Source organism: Thamnophis sirtalis, unplaced genomic scaffold (assembly GCF_051295495.1).
Source record: "Thamnophis sirtalis isolate CommonGarterSnake01/CBP01778 unplaced genomic scaffold, rThaSir2_p1.2 scaffold_5, whole genome shotgun sequence".
Taxonomy (NCBI): Eukaryota; Metazoa; Chordata; class Lepidosauria; order Squamata; family Natricidae; genus Thamnophis; species Thamnophis sirtalis.
In genome coordinates, this window is record NW_028261385.1 from 56902141 (window position 1) to 56913950 (window position 11810).

Genomic DNA, 11810 nt, shown 5'->3' on the forward strand with positions numbered 1-11810 from the left:
CTTATACTTAGCCCACATCTTTTTTGCTCATCATTGTACCATTCCTAACCCCCTTTTTTTGAACCCCCATCTCACTATTTTAAGAATATGGACAATAAATGAACCCTGCCCTTTGGGGGAGACTGAAACATTGGCAGAAAGTCAGAAAATGATGTTGAAGCTGAACCCACAACCCTAATGAATTTGTGATAAAGGTTCTTACTAGTTTCTGTTCTATACAGTTTTTACATATTTATACTATTATGACACTACACACATCTGCTACATAGGAAAGATTTTTCATGAACGATGCACAGTATCCTATTTATTCAACCTGCCTTGCATGGGATGAATTACTAAATATTTTAGGCCAGTATCATGCCATACCAATTTTTTTTTTTAAAAAATGCATTTGTTACATAATCCAAACCATCCTTTCATAAAATGCTTGACCAAGCTTAAATAGACCAGGGGTCTCCAAACTGGGCAATTTTAAGACTTGTGGACTTCCAACATGCTGGCTGAGAAACTCTGAGAGTTGAAAGTCCACAAGTGTTAAAATTGCCAAGTTTGGAGACCCCTGCAATAGACCAAGTGTGAGTCTGTGCTGGCCTTGCTGCCGCCGCCACGGCCCTCCCAGCCCCACTCCCTTTTCTTCATCGTATTTTGGCTTGTGGCAGTCCGGGCGGCCTTTGCCTCTGTTCTTTGCTTTGATCCCACCTTCTTTTAAATTAGCGTAATTATTTTATTGTATTGCTGTATCCTTTTAAACTATAGTGGGGTATGTTTGTGGATAATGCTTGGTTGGTATGTATGAGGGGATTGAGAGTGCAGCCTGGAGCCCCCTCCACTGAGTGCAGAAGCAGAAGTGGATGGGGGCCTTGATCCACCTCTCATCCCAGAGTGTCTGATTTGAATGGCCTGACGAGTAGAGCGGGGGCCTTGAGAGATAGAGGGGAGTCTACAGGCATGGGGCTGGAGCATTACGGTAATGACTGGGAGAGGCAGGTACGATGGGAGCTTCAGGGCTAGCCATTACCGGGGAAGGAGTGATCCCTCTTTCTGGCCCTGATAGCTCAAATCGGGAATCAGGTGACATGGGAAATCAGGGCCCTGGTCTCAGGCTGCTGCTGCTAAATGCCAGGTCTGTGGTCCATAAAGCTCCCCTCATCCGGGACTTACTATTAGACGAGGGGGAAGACCTGGCATGTAATACTGAAACTTGGCTGGGCCATGAGGGAGGAGTCCCCCTCTCAGAAATGTGCCCAGAAGGGTTTCAGGTGCTCCACCAGCCACAACACCAGGAAAGGGGTGGAGGAGTCGCAGTTATAATCCGGGAATCATTAGTTCCTCACAGGATCCCTGTTCCATAGAATGTCGGGTGTGAGTCTCTCCTTGTGAGGTTGGACCTAGGGGGTCAAGTGGGCTTGTTGCTGACATACCTACCTCCCAGCTGCGTCACAACAGCCCTGCCTGCGCTCCTAGAGTCAGTAGCCAGACTGGCGGTTGAGTTCCCTAGACTTATAGTACTGGGGGATTTCAACCTGCCATCTCTTGGCGAATGCTTTGATGGGGCCAAGGAGTTCATGGCTTCCATGGCAACCATGGACTTGACCCAGGTAATTCAGGATCCGACTCATGTGGTGGGACACACGTTCGACCTTGTGTTTCTCTCGGAGCAGTGGAGACGAGATCTGGAATTAAAGGGGATTGAGATCTCGCCCTTGTCATGGACAGATCACTTCCTGTTGAGGCTTGATTTCCAGAAGCTGCTCCCCCACTGCAGGGAGGTGGAGCCGATTAAATGGTTCCACCCCAGGCACCTGAGGGACCCATTGGGATTTCAGATGGAGCTTGGGGAAATACCTGACTCCCTTGCCCACAATTCGACTGAGTCCTTGGTCGCTGCCTGGAATACTGCAGCGGCTAGGGCACTAGATCGGATTGTGCCTTTGTGGCCTCTCCACGGCAGTGGATCCAGGAGGGCGCCTTGGTTTACTGAGGAACTCCGGGAGATGAAGCGCCAAAAGAGACGCCTAGAGCGACACTGGAGGGCTAGTAACTCCGAATCCGACCAAACACTACTAAGAACCTTTATTAGGCCTTATTTAGTGGCGATACAGGCGGCAAAATGTGCCCATTTTGCCACCCTTATTGCGTCCGCAGAATCTCACCCGGCTGCCCTGTTTAGGATAACCCGCTCCCTCCTGAAAGGGAGGGATGTGAGTGAACCCTTACAGGGAAGAGCTGAGGAATTTGTTCAGTTTCTGTCGGACAAAGTCACTCAGATTTGGACGGACCTGGACTCCATTTGGACAGTGCCAGCAGAGATGCCGAGGGAGAGCCTTGATCATATTTTGTGGAGTGAGTTCCAGTTTGCCACTCCTGAGGAAGTGGACAAGGCCATTGGAGTGATGAGCACCTCCACCTGTCTACTGGACCCTTGTCCCTCCTGGTTGGTTTCGACCAGCAGGGAGGTGACACGAGGCTGGATCCAAAGGATTGTAAACACCTCACTTCGGGAGGGGCCTTTCCCGCAATCTCTGAAGGAAGCGGTGGTGAGACCCCTCCTTAAGAAGCCTGCTCTGGACCCAGCTGTCCTTAAAAACTACTGTCCAGTCTCCAACCTCCCATTCCTGGGGAAGGTTGTTGAGAAGATGGTGGCCTCCCAACTCCAGCAGACCGTGGATGAAGAGGATTATCTAGATCCCTTTCAGTTTGGTTTCAGGCCTGGTTACTGCACTGAAACCACTTTGGTCGCACTGACCGATGATCTCTGGCGAGCCAGGGATAGAGGGCATTCCTCTATCCTGGTGCTTCTTGACCTCTCAGCAGCCTTCGATACCATCGACCATGGTATCCTTCTGCGACGGGTGGAAGAGGTGGGAGTGGGAGGCACCGTTTTACGGTGGTTCTCCTCTTACCTCTTTGGCAGGTCGCAGTTGGTGTTGGTCAGAGGACAGAGGTTGACCCCTAGGCTCCTGGAATATGGGGTGCCACAGGGCTCAGTCCTGTCCCCCCTCCTATTTAATATCTACATGAAGCCGCTGGGTGAGATCATTCGTCGGTGTGGGATTAAATACCACCAGTATGCGGATGATACCCAGCTGTATCTGTCTGCCCCGTGCCAACTCAGTGAAGTGGTAGAAGTAATGTGCCAGTGCCTGGAAGCTGTCAGGGTCTGGATGGGAATGAACAAGCTTACGCTCAACCCTGACAAGACTGAGTGGCTTTGGATGCTGCCTCCCAAAAATAGTCCAGATATTCCATCTTTAATCCTGTGGGGTGAAATCTTACACCCCTCAGAGAGGGCCCGCAACTTGGGTGTTCTCATGGACCCACAGCTGACATTAGAACATCATTTGTCAGCTGTGACCAGGGGAGCTTTTGCCCAGGTTCGCCTGGTGCACCAGTTGCGGCCCTACCTGGACCGGGAGGCACTCCAAATGATCACTCATGCCCTCGCCACCTCAAGACTCGACTACTATAATGTGCTGTACGTGGGGCTGCTCCTGAAGAGTGTTCGGAGACTACAATTAATCCAGAATGCAGCCGCGTGAGCAATACTGGGTGTACCTAGGTACACCCACGTTACACCTACCCTCCGCGAGCTGCACTGGCTCCCTATTGGTCTCCGAACACACTTTAAGGTGCTGGTTATTACCTTTAAAGCCCTACATGGCCTAGGAACTGGATATCTCTGTGACCACCTCCTGCAACATACCTCCCAGCGCCCAATAAGATTGCACAGAGCGGGCCTTCTCCGAGTACCATCGACTACGCAGTGTCATCTGGCAGCTCCTCGGGGGAGAGCCTTCTCTGTAGCTGCCCCGGCCCTTTGGAACGATCTATCCCCTGAGATCCAGACCCTCCCCACTCTCTCGGCCTTCTGTAAGTCTGTTAAGACCTGGCTGTTCCGGCAGGCCTGGGGCTGTTGATCTGGGTTGACCTTCAGCCCCATTAAGATCGAGTGCATGTTGTGTCCTTCTTTTAATTTGTTTCTGTCTTGTATTTTTAAATTTTTTAAAATACTTTTAAACTGTTTTATGTAAGCTGCCCGGAATCCTTCGGGATTGGGTGGCATACAAATCTATTAAAATTGGAAATTGGAATAACAACTGAAATATGAGCTTTTGTTATCAAGAAGACCATATCTTTCTAAATCTATACAACAGACCCAATTTTATCTTTATATGATATGGAAGAACTAATAGAAAGAAGAATAAGCCAAAAGGAACCAGTCATCACATCAATGTGTAAGTAAGCTAACAGCTCCTGCAAAGAATCTTAAAATATAAAATTTCTGATATAATAATCAATGAAACAACTTGCCTCCGGAAGTTGTGAATGGTTCAACACTGGTAGTTTTTAAGAATAGATTAGACAAGCATTTGTCTGAAATGGTATACAGTTTTCTGCTTGAGCAGGAGACTGGACTAGATGACCTCCAAGGTCCTTTCCAACTATTCTATTCTATTCTATTCTAAATGTATCACCATAAACAGAAATGGGCAGTAATTTTCATTATTTTTCTCTTCTACAAAACATTGATGAACTGGTTCATATTCTGAAAGGTTTTGCTATACTGAAATAATAATAGGTTTTTCTTTTCTTTATCTGCCTTTATTCCTTTATTCATTTTTTTCTCTGTATGTGGGTGTCACAATCATGTACTTCCAAAACAAATTGAGATATGACTGTGGCTCCACATTATTGTAGGAACTTTAGGTGTGAAAGGATCACAATGCTGCTCTAAGTTGAGCCCATTATGTAAAAGCCATTTCAGAGTTAAGGTAAGGTCATGTTGGCTTCTGACACTTAATCATAACACCATTGTTCTTGACTTTATTTCTTTGGAAATAAAACAACCATCAAATGGCAACAATCAACACAAGACAAACCCAGCTGCAGAACTGCAAATCACTACTCCTAATGATAAGTAATTATTTTAGATTCTTGGCAAAGCTATTGTCCAAACAAAATTAGTTACTCCACTGACAAATCTTTTAAAGTCAAAAAGAAAAATGTTTCTCTAATTGGCTGGGATATCTAGCTGCTGATCTCTTGCTTTCAATTTTTCAAACTAGGGTAATAATTATTATGAAAAAGTTCTTTCATAAAACCCTTATAAAACCGCAAAATACATCAACATAGAAGGATAGTACTTATTAATATGGGTTACTCATTCATTTTAGTAGAATCTCTGTATGGGAGTGTCCCACCTGGTTGTGCTACAACTTGGAGTTTCTAAATGTGATAACATTACATGAGTCACATTCAGGGGTAGTATACACTTACCTTCCCTACTGGTTCACAAATGTGAGTGCATGCACAGATCCTTCCACGCATGTACTTTTGGTGAATAAATGGTCTAAATGGGATGCCATAGGGCCGTGCATCAATGGGCAGAGCCACCCGCAATTTCCGCTACCGGTTCGGTGATCCGGTCTGAACTGGTAGAATACCACCTCTGATCATGTTCATGTAAATGTTTCAGGCTACCGAAAGACACTGTAAGGGACACTGCCAAATGTATAAATACAATAGCAACTATAGTGGCCTTGTGGGGAAAAAATCCTCTGTTATGTTTATGTGGTCAGCTAAAACACTATAATGTTTGCAGGCATTGAACATGAAATCTTTTCAGGCGATAGGGTAAAATGGAAGGCTAGATAGAGAGCAAACTTTTTCATGATGTCAAAAATATTGCCCTGGATTTTTAGAAACAATAGAATTATTTGAACTGAGCTAAAAAGGCACTGAATTATTACTAAGAACTGGTGAGAAAATATGCTCACCTAGCTGCATTTCCCAGGAGATAATTATATCTATATTTATCTCACTCTCTATATATGTGCAAACAAATCAGTTTGTGAGCTGTCATCTTCAGTGTCAGTATATGCAGTATGTATAACACTTGGACCCAAACCTTTCTGGGCTGAAGTTATATTTAAAACCTTGAGACTATGCAGCCATTTAGCATAAGACAAGCAAAGCTAACACCCACCATGTGAGAGTCAGAAGCACGGATGGGAACCCAGGTGATGCTTGAGGCTGGCACATTGCATTGCTTTTAATCAATGAATTTTAAAAATACTAAATAAACGAGATAGCGTAGAAATCTGTCGGAGAAGCAACACCACATTGGAGTTCAAAAGAATACTATAAGATGTGTCTGTGTGTGTGTGTGGCATCTGTCTGTCTGTCTATCCATCTACACACACACACACACACAAACACATTTGTATGTATGTATGTATGATGCATGTATGATGTATGTATGTATGTATGATGTATGTATGTAACACACACACATACACAAACACACACACACAGACGTAAAAAGAAAACCAGTAAATAAATATTGAGGCTCTTAACTGCAGACAGCATTAATTATTTGCTTCCTTTGTTCTATGATGTAGACAGATGGCATATAGTACAATCTAATCATGATTGGTTATGGCTGGTACTTATATTTTATAATGTCTTATTTGGTTTGTTGACTGACTCTTGATTACTTCCATATTGTTCTGGATTGGTTTAATGTCCCCCAAGGCTTTCTCCTTGCTGTACATCACTTTATCACACTTCCTTTGTCCTTGGTTTCTTTTAGATAGGAAACTGTCAACATTCCAGTTGCTTTTCAACACTGCAGGTTAGGATAGATTTCTAAAGATTGATTGTTGCACAGCTTTTGTCCATAATTCTATACTCTTATAAAATTATTTAAAAAAAAATACAAATTAGGCATGTGTGCATCCAGGTATTGTGCACATGTCTCTCCATAAAGCCATCCAAAAGCTGAAAATTCAATTCTAGAAGGTTAACCTAAGATTTAGGATAATCTTTTTTTAAGACACTGTGTGTGAAAAAGCATTGCTATCTATCTTCATCTCTCTTTAGTGGAACTGAAAGTGTCATTGTACGCTATTGAAAATAAAACCTACTGTGAAATGCAAGCTAGTAAAAACAATACCTTTTTATTTGATGCTTAAAGAAAAAATTCTGAATAAGGGAGAAAGAAAAGAAAGATGACTGTGTCACACTTCTATTGAAGCTTGCAGTGCACACACTCAATTCACACTCACACACACACACATATATGTTTTTTTATTTGTGCTGATAAATAAATAAAGGGAGACTAGTATAGATCTATTTCAAGCTATTTAGCTCTCATCAGCTAGCCATACCCTTACTGAGATTCGAACCTGTGCTGTATTGCATCCTAGGCAAACATCTTAGCTATTATGCCACAGGTCTCCTCCTTATCAGCTGAAGCCAAGGAAGAAGGTATATATTTAGTGTCACAACTCCTGGTAAGCCCCAATTATGGGAGGAAGCTAACTGCTTCCATCATATATATATGAATCTGCTCCCCTAAGTTTCAAGTTTTACTATATCAACTATTGCCCAGGTTTGAAGATCAGGGGTATGCATGTTTTCTACATAGTAGTAATAGAGATAATTAGCACAGGTAAGTGTAAAGTTTTAGAAAAAAACTTTGAAGCAGGCAACAGATTTCAAAGCAGGCAAACATCTGCTATACAGATAATGGGACCAAGGACATGATGAGATTATATTGCTAGGGGACATATTGTGTAGATGATATAGAAATAACAGAAATCAATCAATAAATATGAAAAGTTACTATATGCTTATTTGTTATTTCTTTATCAAAGAATTCTTAGCTCTTCAGCACGGACCAAGGACAATTCTCTCAATTGAAGAACCCATTCTTATAGCTGCAGACATTAGTACTTTGATGTTACTTGGCTTCTTACTCTTCTGTTTTCATTTTATACTTTTGTCATATCGACTTCTACAGTGATATCCTCATCATGCTCATCAGGCAACCAAAACCTAACCTTGCATCTAAATATAGAGAAAACTATATTCTTTACTGAAATCCAACTACTGGTAAACCCAATAATAAGAAAGGACAGTTTCTTTAAAAAATGTACTCTTTTCCTGAGTATGATTATACTGAATTTCCTATTCCTTTGTGGGAGTTTTCCTTTATCCTTTTAAGTATTGTAGTTAAATAATAGCTGGTCAAGTGTGGCTAGATGTTTTTCTGTGTCTTCAAAATGTAGCCAGAAAGTACATTTTGAACTTTAAAAAAACGAATAATGACATTTTGATGGCTATAATATATATCAAGAAGGAAGGAAGGAAGGAAGGAAGGAAGGAAGGAAGGAAGGAAGGAAGGAAACACAATATTGTAAATACTTATATACTAAAGATATTCTTGTTTTCTAAAGTACTAAAATTATCTTGCTTTTCCTTTTGTGTCCTGCCTGTGGAATGGTAGTGATTAAACTTCACTTGCAGTGAATTATGAATATGATATTACAATATCCTTAGGGCAACCACTCAGAAGTGTTACTAACATTTAATTATATTTAACATGCATCCAAATTGCCCTTGAGTTGCAAAAGCATGCAAAGTAGCTTGCCAACTCCCACTGTTCTACTTTTTTAAATAGTAGATGCATGTTTAATTCCTGCACATGTTTGTTTTCTACAGGTCTCCTTGGTTGAAGCATATTATAAAGATTTTATCAGTCATTTGATTAAACACATTCTGCACTTCTATATAAAGGTATGAAATTAAAACAAATGGGCCTGTGCTGACTGGCAAAAACATAATACTCCCTGAAATAAAAGTACAGATAGGTTCCACACTTCCACAAGAAAATGAAAACATGAAAGGCTTTAAACGAAATTTGGAGAGCAACAGACTCTGATTCTTTACCAATGATTTAGATGAAGGGGAATCATCAAATTTGCAGATGACATTAAAATGGCAGGAATAGATTCAAGGTACAGAAGGGTCTTGACAGATTTGAACACTGGGCACTGTCTAACAAAATGAAATTCAATGGTGAGAAAAGTAAAATTCTACATTTAGGCAAGAAAAACCAAATGCATAAGTACAGAATAGGCTCAATAGTAGTAACCACAAGAGGAATCTTGGAATCCTGGTGTACAATTGCTTAAATATGAGCCAACAATGTGCTGCAATTGCCAAAAAAGCCAACACAGTCCTAGGTTGCATTAATAGAGATATAGAATAAAGATCACACTGTTAGTACCACTTAATGATGCCTTGGTAAAACCACACTTGGAATATTGCATCCAGTTTTAGTCATCATGATATAAAAAAGATGTTGAGACTTTAGAAAGAGTGCAGAAAAGAGCAACAAAGATGATTAGGGGACATAGGCAAAAACATATGAAAAATGATTGCAGGAATTGAGTATGTTTAGTTTACTGAAAAGAAAGACTAAGAGTAATATTATAGCAGTGTTCCAAGATCTAAGGAACTGCCCCCCCCAAAAGAGAGGGATAACCTATTTTCCAAAGTACCACAAGGCAAGGCAAGAAGCAATAGATGGAACTAATCAAGGAGAGAACCAACCTAGAACCAAGGAGAAATTTCCTGACAGAACAATTAATCTGTGGAATGACTTGCCTCCAGTCATTAACACTGGAGGTTTATAAGAAGAAATATGATAATTGTTTGTTTGAAATGGTGTAGGTTTCCTGCTTGAGCAGGGGCTGGACTAGAATACCTCCAAGGTTCCTTCACACTCTGATTTTCTATTATTGCAATAGTCCATTCACTTACTCTTTCTTGACCTGGCCTAACCTGCAGGTTGACCCAGTGGAATCTGCATGGATTGACAAACAGAAGATTTAAAGCTTTCCCAGCCCTCATACATAGACTCCAACTAATCACTTGCATCTCACAAGCATCCTTATATTTGGCTAAGTAATTGAAATTGAAACGGTCTTTGGTCGCCAGGATAAGCTATCTGTCCTCTGTTTGCTTCCTGTCCCCTTGTAAAATTGAGTCACAGTCAAATCTGCTATCTTAAAAATAGAATTCTTCTAGCTGGTTGTTGTTAGAGTCTCTATTACAGAAAATGGAATGAGGTCAGCAAAGCATCTTCTTTAAAATAAACAATCTAACAGCTGTTAACACTGAAGGGATATTTGGTCAAACTGCTGACAAACTGCAACAACTGGCAGAAAAACAGCACTGGTCTTAACTTGGCAGGGAATCTGCGGGCAGTTGATCGCTGACAAAAAGGGAATGTCAGATAGATTTTTCTCAGAGATTCGTATAAAAGACAGATTCTCCAACAGCCTGCTGAATACTATTTAACATATTGAGCTCTGGCTTTACTCAATCTAGTACTTCATGTCATATTTCAAATATACATACCAAGTAATATATATGAGGTATTTGAAAAGGCCCATAAATTTCGAATCTTTGAACAAATCAAATTTATTCACTGGTAGAATTTTGTCGTCCAACATTACACTAAAAATAAATGATAATAGGCCATATCTGTATATAATCATTGTTCCTTCTCCTTTTCTGATCACTTCATTTTGTAAATGAATTTTCCCTTCAAGTAAACATAAAGCAGTCTGAGGAATAGGGAAATGTTTCTCAGGAAATGAAAAGAGAGTGAATCAAAATAAAACAGGTAGCACCTAGGATTTGTTGTATTTTTGAAATTAATTTTACTTGCTCTTAGCCAGCTTAAGTAGTGTATGAGTCCCAAAGGGAGCAAGTATACCTTTTCTATAAACAAAAAAATAAGATAAATAATAAGCAACAGAAATAGATGACATACTCCTCAGTAGGATTTTTTCAGGCCAAAGAAAATGCTACAAAAGAGTAGATTTTCCAAAACTCTTGATCGGATTTCATATACTTTTCTCTCTTTCTTTTGTGCCTTCCCACTCTTTTTCTTTTTTTTAAAAAAAGAGAGAATATTAAGTTTCAGACCCCATAGCTTTCTTTTCTCCCAGCTATACATACCTAGTTCCTTCAACCATTCCCCATATATTTTTCCTTCTTGGTCCCCCATGATCTTGTTGTTGTTATTTCTGTTGATGCATCCATCTTCTATTCCTTATAAACATCTTTTTTATTCAAAACCACATAGAAATGTTGCACAAAAGAAGATCAAGGCCTTTTTGTTATCATTCCAAAATGCTGGATATGGAATAATGGATTTTAGCTATGATAGGCAGAATCTGATTGTAAAAGTTAACAGCAATTTAAAAATAAAACCAATTGCAGTATTCAAAAACTGTACAGGCTAATTTTGTCACATATTTGCTTTGACTGAATAATTCAGACCATCAAGTGTATTTGATTTGATTTGCTGAAGCAGTTTGATTGACCACATGTCAGTGCTATAGGAAATGGCTCCTGTCAGACCTCTTCTGCAGTGTACTCCAATCAATTTTTGGAGTTTTTTTTACAGTGATAGTTTCATCCACAATGGGAGGAGACCAGCACCCCCCAAAGAAGCATCCTTTTTCTGCTCTGGTCGCTCAACTCTCAACTGCTGAAAACTTAGGACTGTTCACAATGCAAAACAAACATTTTGGCATTTGGCAGTAACTAGGAGAAGGCAAACAGTACAAAAGACAGGCTTCTTCTGTGCTACTAGATCTCTTCATATCATCCATTCAAGATCGATCAGATTAAAATATCCAATGTCATAGGTGTCAGTATAACTTTTATTTAAACATATAGTAACATAATGATACAAATCTGAATGTGCTTCCCTCTGCCGCTTATCTTTGTGAGAACTAGGGAGAGGCTTACCTGTGATGCCTACTTATGTTACATTTCTGCCTCACACTCAGCACTCTTTTATCTGACTGTTGTCTTGCTAACTTCTTTCTGTCCCTCAAGGTCCTTTCTTCTTCCTGCTACATTTCATCTCTTTTGAACTATCAAATACAGGAAGCCATTTGAGGTAAACTTTATCTTGTAGGAAATTAACACCCACCCCTCTCCTA

General features: G+C 40.7%; 1 pseudogene; it reads left to right on the forward strand.

The window, feature by feature from the left end:
- The first annotated feature begins 1238 nt into the window (after nt 1–1238).
- Nucleotides 1239–3917, forward strand: LOC148045388 (uncharacterized; annotated as a pseudogene).
- Nucleotides 3918–11810: the final 7893 nt, after the last annotated feature.